Raw genomic sequence first — 9,674 nt, forward strand, 5'->3', positions numbered from 1 at the left:
GCCCTCCCACACCCCAATTAAAATCTAGAAAAAAATGCCTGCCCTCTTGGGCTGCGATGCCATGGTAGTCTGACTCTTCCGGGGCACTGCCATGGAGTGGGGCGACCCCCACAGCACCCTCCATTTCACCTTAGGGAAAGGAGGGGTGCTGATGGTCACAGGCATTAAAATAGGAGTTCCGGTGGTACCTGTTCCCACACATGCACTTCCTTCCTTTTCCCCAGGGCCTGGACCAAAGGGATAATAGGATAGAAGTGAACCACAAGCAGCAGATTCAGGAGCAGAGACACAGCCTGCAGGAGGTCAAGGGGGCTCCTGGCACACCTCCTCCCTCTCCCTACTTAAAAAGTAAAACAGGCATTTTGGGGGTCTTTATCATATCAAAAAATGGTTCCTTTCAGACCTGAGAAAAAGACCAAGATGTCCGCACTGAACTCATCTACCCTTGAGCCTCCAGAAACTTCATCTCCAGGGCCATGGCTAGTCTAGGTCCCTTTTCTTGACAACCTGCACTGTCCAGAACTGGAGATGGAGAAATATAGGATGAGGAGGTCGGGAGGGGACCCCAGGCCCAGGGGTCCCCCCATGTTCCCTCAGCCCTCGGGTGAGATGCGCAGGGCAGAGTACACCATCACACGACTGTCCTCCTACCGTCAGCTTGCAGAGGGGAGGTGGGGTGAATCATGGATAGGGTGAGGGTAGAGCACTGACACATGGGGAGACCTGGACAACAAGTGGGTCCCCAGGGGGGTGGGGAGAGATACAGATTCAAGCCCACCAGTCCCTGATGGGCTGCACCCAGGCTGCTCCTGAGAAAGCTTAGAGACTACAGGTCACAAACGGACAATGCCAACCCAGAAGGAAGTGGAACCCATCAGCGAGGAGACGGAGGATGAGGGCAATGGACCTGGGCTGGGGCTGGGTTCAGTCATGGGCACTGGACAGGCAGATGGGATTTGTCGGGCGATCAGTCCAGGTAGTCAGTCCTTACACGAAAGGCTGCGCTGGCTACTCCGGAGGGAGCCTCTGGCTGTGTCGAAAGCCCAGAGCCCCATGGAAACAGTGACTGCATAGATGGGCAGCAGGCTGGGCTCATACCAGGGGTTCAGGAATGTCAGTCCTGAAGTCAAAAGATGACTCTCAACTACCAGGCCCAAAGCCCAGTACTGTCTCCTCTCATAGGCATCAAAGAACACAACTTCCCAAAAGTTATGCAGCAGGATAATGGCTGGTTACTGTCAGAAAGGCTGAAGTCAGGAAGTAATAGGGTGAGTCTCCATGGATCCCAACCACACCTGGCCCAAGTGCATCAGCCACAATATTGGTAACAGGGAAGACACCACTGATGACACCGTAGGACAGACCAGAAACATAGGCCATCCGTCAGATGGAGATGGGTGATCTTCGTCCCCAGTTAGTGATGCTAAGCCCTCAGAAGCCTTCTTAAGGAGCTTGCAGGAGGCAAAACGGAACACTTCCTGTAGAAGGACAGAGACAGCAGCACCATACTGGGGGCCATACTGGAGCCGTGCATCTGTCTGGTTGGTCTGTCACATGGACAAAGATGAACCCGACCACAGAGGCCAAGAGCAGGGAGACCAGCCAGAAAAAGGCTCCCACCACCAGGATGATAACCCAAAGAGGGTCTCCAGCTACAGTGATCAGGAAAAGGGCGAAAGCTGGGCCGAACGTGAGGAAGGCACATCCGGAAAACACAGCAGCTGCCATGACTTGGGCAGCTGGGGGCGGGAATTTAACTTAGGGTATCTCCAAATATGTCAAAATTGGGCATGGTTTCTGAAACCATTTCATTTTTAATGACTAGTTGACCTCCAGTGGATCACAGAGAAAACAGAACAAGCGTAAGGAATGACATGCTGATATCTTCACCTTGCACAGTGGACGGGGCACACACACCCCTCCAAGAACAGCGACCAAGAGATAGAAGGAAGGTCACCATTTGAAGTGACTCTGTAATTGAGGAAAAGCAAAAGAAACAACATCACACATTGGTCACTGAAGCCAAAGCTTCATCTTTCATAACAGAAACCCAATCCAATAAATTCTGTTCTGTTTTATGCTTTGATCTAAGTTCATAATTATCAATGAACAAGCGTGAAAAATAGAGACAATCATATTCTCCGGTTTGACAAGGAAACCACCGAAGGATGAAAACCAACTATTATATGATGTGTCCTCTAAACATACGTTAGATTATACAGACAGTCAGGGCTGGAGGCCGACTTCTTATTCACTATGCAAGGAATGGCATGAAAAGAAATAAGAATTAAAACAGTTGACGGGAGGAAAAGAATGTGAAAATAGGCAGAGGAGAAAAGGATCAATAGCAAATAGGCTTAAAACCACCCAGCATGCCCTGCAGCGGAGGGCGGCGCTCAAGCTTCCAAGTGGTGATTTCTTTAGGAATTCCCTGCTGGCTTTTCATGGTTGTGAGAACTATCAGTCAGGAATTAAAAATGGTGGTGATGATATAAAACCACACTTCACCGTCATGACATTTCAGGGGTGGGGGTAAAGATGCAGATTCTTTTTACCTGGAAGAACAAATTCTACCTACTCAGTGGAAAGACTGACTGCCTTTCTCCCACCCTACAAAGACTTAATTTTATACATCGGCGTGAAGCTACAATTCCCAAGTCTAGTTTCTACCTCTTATTTAGTTTCTTTCTTTGGTTAAAAAAAAAACAAAAACCCACACAGGCTGATTATTTGTCAAAAGCTGAATTGCTACCTGTGTCCCTTTTATTCTTTAGGAAACAGGATGTATTGTTTTGTTTTGTTGTTTTTTAAATCCTTTCTTTTGAGACAAGCGGTAGGTTTGTCACCTAGAGCTGTGTCATTAAGCGGCCCAGCATGACACAAACACACAGATATGTGTATTACACACATAAAACCTAGAGAAGATAATCGTCAAGTTAACTCTTCAAGGAAAAATATAGATATATAAGATCAGATGATTTCTAAGAAGAGGACAAAGTAGTAATTAATAAGGCATTTCTTCAGGTTTGGGTTGGAATTTGAGGTAAGCCAGCCAGAAATGGTGATAACGGGCATCCCTTAGAAATACTAAAAAAAAAAAAAAAAAAAAAAAAAAAAAAAATTACGAGACTGAAGTATATGGATGTCTACAGGAAGACTGACATAAGTAGAGAGAGGGTACTACGTGGGTAAGCTCTGAGGCAGGCATGTGTAGAGTGGGCCAAAGTATTATCAAATACACCGGCGTGATGAAAACCGAAGGAGCCTGAAAGAGAGAAAGAAAAATTGAGTAAACGGAAGTAATTAGGTAAGGACTGCAAAGGACCACGTGACCACCAGAAGGAACTCAGCTTGACTGCGACTGCTGCCACTGACCGACCGCAGTGAGAATCCATCAGGACAGTTAACAGGCAACTGAGGCGATGGTGCTGTTTCAAAGTTAGATAATTAAATTAGTGTATGACGTCATTGCTTTTCTTAGAGAATTTTCACGTTTTCCCTTTCTTTATCTTATTTGATATTTATATTTTTTTCTTCTCTCTCTATTAAGATCTTCACTTCTGTTAGATCATTAAACAGGCAGCTATAGAGAGACAGAAGACGCAAAGAAAGAGACATGGTCTAACCTTAAGCAAGACCTTGTTCATCTACAAGGTAGCGTTTAGCCAACCATGCATGAGGACAGCCAAAATGCTTACAAAGGAAGATTGGATGAGGCCCTTTAGAGGCAGAAATGATTTCCTTAGTCCGCAAAGGACACTGGGAAGTGTGGTCTTTCAGCAAAACTATCGCTGTTCATGTCCCTGTTTTTATTTTCATGTCCTGCATAGACACAGAAACGATGATCATATAAGAAAAAAAGGGGCTGGGGATTTAGCTCAGTGGTAGAGCGCTTACCTAGGAAGCACAAGGCCCTGGGTTCGGTCCCCGGCTCCCAAAAAAAAGAACCAAAAAAAAAAATAATAAGAAAAAAAACAACATAGCTTTCACCTCAAAAATGACACAAAATTATTTATTCATTTATTTATTAAATAATTTATTTATGTATTTATTTATTTTTCATTTATTTACAAATCTGAGTGACCATGGCCAGGGAAGACAGGTTTAAATGATCGCAAATGCTAAATTATCCCCCATAAAATGTGCTAAGAGTTTTATAAGACTTTTTATAGAAATAAAGCAAAGAAATTTAGAAAACAATGTTCTCTGGTAGAAACCTTATGCAGACGGGCTTCACCGACATGGGAAAATCTCTGCTCAGGCTCAGAGTTTATCTGATGACACTCTTAGCTTTGGGGTTAGTGAAAACTTGGGGGTCTGTTTATATATTCTAAGAGGCTTGCCTAATAATCTATGATAGTGTCATAGGAAAGTGAGCTATTCACATGGGTAACGATAGCTCTGAGTGGTATTTATCTTCCTGAGTCTGGCTTGATAACTTTCACTTCCTCCCGTCAATTTTTTTGGCAAAGGTCATGATTTCAGTTTTCTTCTTCTGTGAAGAAAACTCCATTGTGCACGTGCACTATCTTCTCCTAACTCGCACATCTGTTGATGGACAACCAGAATCATTCCATTTCTTAGCTGTTATAAACAGAAAATGCAAGTGTCCCTGTGGTTCGATCGGTTGGCAGCAAAAAAAGGATGCTTTGGGCAGGTTTTGGAGAGATTAAAAAAGATTTTAAAACAAAGTCAATGGGAAATTCAAGGACAATTAGATTGGAATTTGGGAGGAAAACAACAGGACGGGGAAGCTGGAGATCATAGCAGCAGCAGCAGCAGCAGCAGCAGCAGGAGGAGGAGGAGGAGGAGGAGGAGGAGGAGGAGGAGGAGGAGGAGGAGGAGGAGAAAGGTTGCTTTCAACATCAGAGGACAAGAAAGCGTGCAGCTTAGCAGCAGGAGTCTCTGAGCAGCTGCACACAGGTGACTTTAGAAAGAGAGAAAGAATGCTGGGTGTCGTGCAAGCAGACTTCAGCTTTCAGCAAATGTCAATAAAAGGAAGATAGAAAGTGGGCAAAGAAAAGGTACTCTCCATGGGAAGGCTGAGTAGCAAGGGTCTGCATGAGACAGTGTCAAGGGAGGGCTTCTGGAGTATATACAGATGGCACAGTTGTCCTTAAAGGGACAAGCACTCCTCACATCTTCCTAACATGTCTCCAGGTATTTTGTGCTTCTTGGATTTTCTGGAATGGGTAATTTTATTCTGCAGGGGATGGACAGACCCGTTACTTGCTTCTGGTCTGTGACCCCCTAGGATGCTGTCCCATGGATGATGAGGACTGTGAACTCAGAAGAAAGAACATGCAACCAATCGTCTAGTAAAAAGAAATGGAAGTGGGAGGGCTTCTGAGAGAAGATGCTGCCCCTGCTGCAAGAATTGTGTACTTTCAAATGTGTTTTAGTCACTGTTGCTGTGAAAAAGACACTGTGACTACTGCAACTCTTATCAAGGAAAGCATTTAACTGGGTGCTTGCTAACAGTTCAGAGATTTAATCCATTGTTGTCATGGAGGGAAGCATGGTGGCAGGCAGGCAGGCAGGCATGGCACTGGAGTGGTAGTGAGAGTTCTACATGAAGATTGACAGGTGTCAGGAAGAGAAACACTGGGCATGATTTGAACATTTGAAATTCCAAAGCTCACCCACAGTGACACACTTCTTCCAATAAGACCACACCCACTCCAACAATGTCATACCTCCTAATCCCTAGTGACCAAGCATTCAAATATATGAGCCTATGGGAGCTATTCTGACTCAAACTACCACACAATGTTTACAGGAGAGAGAGAGGGAGGGAGGGAGGGAGGGAGGGAGGGAGAGAGAGAGAGAGAGAGAGAGAGAGAGAGAGAGAGAGAGAGAGATATGGGGTAGGTTGCAAGGAGTGATTTGCCTTCTGTCAGCACACAAAATGACTGATTTCCTCCTGGTGTTGGAGCTCTGTCAGAACCATAGTTATCTAAAGGTCATCAAGCAGAGAGAAGCCCCTTTCATCCCATGGTCAGAGGACTCAAAGGGTAGTAAAGCACAAATTAGGACAACCAGGAAAAGGAATCCTATAATGTAACTTAGTTTAGCCATGTGTGGCAAAGCATAGGGACTGAGAGAAGGTGTTCCCAGATAACAGAGCAGGGGAGTCAGGAAAGAAGAAATGCGGTGAGGGCCAGGGAAATAAATCAGAACCCAGAGAGTGAGATGGTCTTGTGATGCTCCAGTGGTATCAGTCTATTTGCTATTCTCTCGAGGAGCCATATTAGGTTGTCTCGTTGTTGACAAGGAGCCAGGCTTCTCTCAAGTTGGGAAATCCTTGGAAAGTACAGAACAAAGAGACTACCAGAAATGAACCCCAAAGGTTACATGTTTTAGTTTTCAATTTCTTTATGTTAAGAAGTCATGCTGGGCAGTGGCAGCATATTCCTTTTGATTCCAACACACTGGAGGTAGAAACAGGTAGAGAATCTCTGTGAGTTCAAGGCTAGCCTGGTCCACAGAATGAGCTCCAGGACAGCCAGGACTATACAGAGAAACCCTGTCTCCAAAAAAAAAAAAGAAAGAAAGAAACCAAAAGAAGATGAAGATGAAGATGAAGATAAAGACAAAGGAGGAAGAAGAAAGGGGGAAAGAGGAGGAGGAAGAGGAAGAGGAGGAGGGGGAGGAGGAGGGGGAGGAGGAGGAAGAAGAAGAGAAGAAGGAGGAGGAGGAGGAGAAGGAGAAGGAGAAGAAGGAGAAGAAGAAGAAAAGAAGAAGAAGAAGAAGAAGAAGAAGAAGAAGAAGGAGGAGGAGGAGGAGGAGGAGGAGGAGGAGGAGGAAGAGGAGGAGGAAGAGGAGGAGGAGGAGGAGGAGGAGGAGGGGGAAGGGGAGGGGGAGGGGGAGGGGGAAGAAGAAGAAGGAGGAGGAGGAGAAGGAGGAGGAGGAGAAGGAGGAGGAGGAGGAGGAGGGGAGGGGGAGGGGGAGGGGGAAGAAGAAGAGAAGAAGAAGGAGGAGGAGGAGGAGAAGGAGGAGGAGGAGGAGGAGGAGAAGGAGGAGGAGGAGAAGGAGGAGGAGGAGGGGAGAGGGGGAGGGGAGGAGAAGGAGAAGGAGAAGGAGGAGAAGGAGGGGGAGGGGGAGGGGGAGGGGGAGGAGGAGGAGGAGGAGGAGGAGGAAGAAGAAGAAGAAGAAGAAGAAGAAGAAGAAGAAGAAGAAGAAGAAGAAGAAGAAGAAAGAAGAAGAAAGAAGAAGAAGAAAGAAGAGTAGTCAGTCATTTGTGAGAGAAGCTCCCTACAGCTTCTCATAGGGACCAAGACCAGAGTACTTAAGTGTTTCTTATTTGACCCAGTGCCAAAGGGACTAAAGAAGTCACAGGAAAGCTAAACTCTTGAATCAACTTCCGCACACATTCCCCAAAGAGCCCATAATTATTTCATTCTACTTTCTCAAAGGACTGGGCTTCAGGCACAATGGAGATTAAATTGTGTTCTCAGGGCAGGGAGCTTCTTTTTTGTCATGGAGACTATGAAGGTCAAGCCCATTACCAATGGGAATTGTCCAAAACAGTCCAAATCTTGGGGTTCCATTCACTCCGAGGCTGTCTCTATCTCACATGGAAAGGACTCCAATCAATTGGTGAAGGGGTCTACCCATACTAAGAGTAATTGTTTGCCTTTGCTTAGAGACATGTGGGTGAAACCTAGCTGCCATTCTTCCCTAGAATAGGATCCTGTCTCTTTTGTGTTTCTAGGAGAGTAAGTCAATCAGTGCTCCACCACAGTTCATATTTTCCTCATTGTCCAAATTTCCTCCCAAATTTGCCTTTTGTCAGTTGTTGAGTTCTAGCTTTGCCCAGATGAAAGGCTGCAAAAGGGTCTTTAATTTTTTTTCCCATTCACCCATGGCACAGAAGAGCAATTTTCCAGAATCCTTCTAAACCACCCTGATGGTCGGATGATGATCTATTCTGCACTTGTACTCTTTCCTCAGAAGAGCACTGGGGTCACCCACACTACAGGGGCCACAGTCGTAACTTGATTAGCTGCTTCTTTGATAGTATTGAGAACCCGCCTGTGTCCTTCAGGCACTTCCTTTGCTCCCCTTTGATGTCCTTTTTAATGGACACCTGCTACTTTCTTGGGCTGAGACATCAGTGAAAAGTTATTCTGTTTCTTGGTGACACTGACAAGGGGAGGTGACAGCAGGAAGAAGGCATTGGCACGGAGAATTGCAAAGACATATTTAGAAGCAGCACATATGGTGACCCTCTTGCTCTGACTTGCTCTAGGGCTCAGTTTAGGGGGCTATTAGTTCAGTCAGCTGAGTTGCAGTCCCTGGAGGAAAGATGTTACTTTCCAGAATGTCGGGAATGTTAGCTATAGCATATGTGACTTGCTGGACCCCAAGCTTAATAAGAAGAGCTCTCATCTATAAATACAACCTAGTCAGGGTTTCTGGGGGAGTCTACATCCTCCCTATTGACTTAAGTCCATGGAATTCTTTGTTCAAAATCATGAGGCCATTTTGTCATCTTCATCTTCCTCTGGGAGGAAGAAAATACAGTTAAGGGAGGACCAATCTTTTCTCTGAATAACTGGACCTACCAAGAGTAACTCCTAGTATTTTAGAAGTCTTTATCAGGGAAGCAGACATCCTTTTTTAGTGTTAAGAGTTCTGCCATATTATGTGGGAATAGCAGTCATTAATCACTTCATAAAATCACTTCATTTTAGTCAACTCTGGAATCCACAGTGTGACAGGTCATGCTGGGCACGAGTTCACTACAAGGTCAAGATCTCTGACTATGGTAACCTATGTGTTATTGAGTGGGGCTCCTGAGCACTCTCAACACTGTCCTTTCTCATTCAATTATGTAGAGATTGATATCTTTTCCAGTAAGAACACTCGGGTTAGGAGTGTGATGAGTAACTGCTTAAGGTATTAGAAGACCCAGGTCCTCCAGGTCAAACTTTGTGGCTTTTCTCCATAAGTATGTTTAGGGGCTATTTAAGTTAGAGTTTTAGTGCTGTGAACAGACACCATGACCAAGGCAACTCTTGTAAGGACAACCTTTAACTAGGACTAGCTTACAGGTTCAGAGGTTCAGTCCATTATCATCAAGGTGAGAACATGGCAGCATGCAGACAGGCATGGTGCAGGAGGAGCTGAGAGTTCTACATCTTCCTCTGAAGGCTGCTAGCATGAAGGTCTTAAAGCCCACACTCACAATGGCAGACTTACTCCAAAAAGGCCACAATTACTCCAACAAGGCCACACCTTCTAAGAGTGCTACCCTGAGCTGAGATATACAAACCACCACAGGGGCTGTTATAGGGTTCAGATAATTTCTGCATATCTTAGAATCTAGAGCTTGCAGAATCCTGCCACTCCTTTAAAAAAATTCCCTAAGTTTTTAAGCATTTTTGTTTTAACTCCCTCTTTCTTTCTCAGATATGGTCAATCCTAAGTATTTGGTTAGTAGTTGGCATAACTAGCTGAGCCTTACTCTTGGCTATGTCACAGCCCTTATCAGCTAAAAACTGAGGCATGCCTTACTTTGTTTCTCTCTAAGAACAGAAGAGAAAGTTACCCTCATCATTTAGGACATTGGCTTGACAGTTCAAATGACTTCATCCAATCCCACAGAATTACTGGCAGAGCATAGGTAAAAGTCGGAATACAGTGAGCTTTGGTTCTGGCTTCACCTGCAT

General features: G+C 45.2%; 1 pseudogene; it reads right to left on the reverse strand.

Moving 5' to 3' along the window:
• Positions 1–980: 980 nt before the first annotated feature.
• On the reverse strand, positions 981–1,728 carry Aph1a-ps1 (aph-1 homolog A, gamma secretase subunit, pseudogene 1; annotated as a pseudogene).
• Between the last annotated feature and the right edge of the window lie 7,946 nt (positions 1,729–9,674).

The sequence above is a fragment of the Rattus norvegicus genome, chromosome 7 (assembly GCF_021556685.1).
Source record: "Rattus norvegicus strain SHRSP/BbbUtx chromosome 7, alternate assembly SHRSP_T2T, whole genome shotgun sequence".
Classification (NCBI taxonomy): domain Eukaryota; kingdom Metazoa; phylum Chordata; class Mammalia; order Rodentia; family Muridae; genus Rattus; species Rattus norvegicus.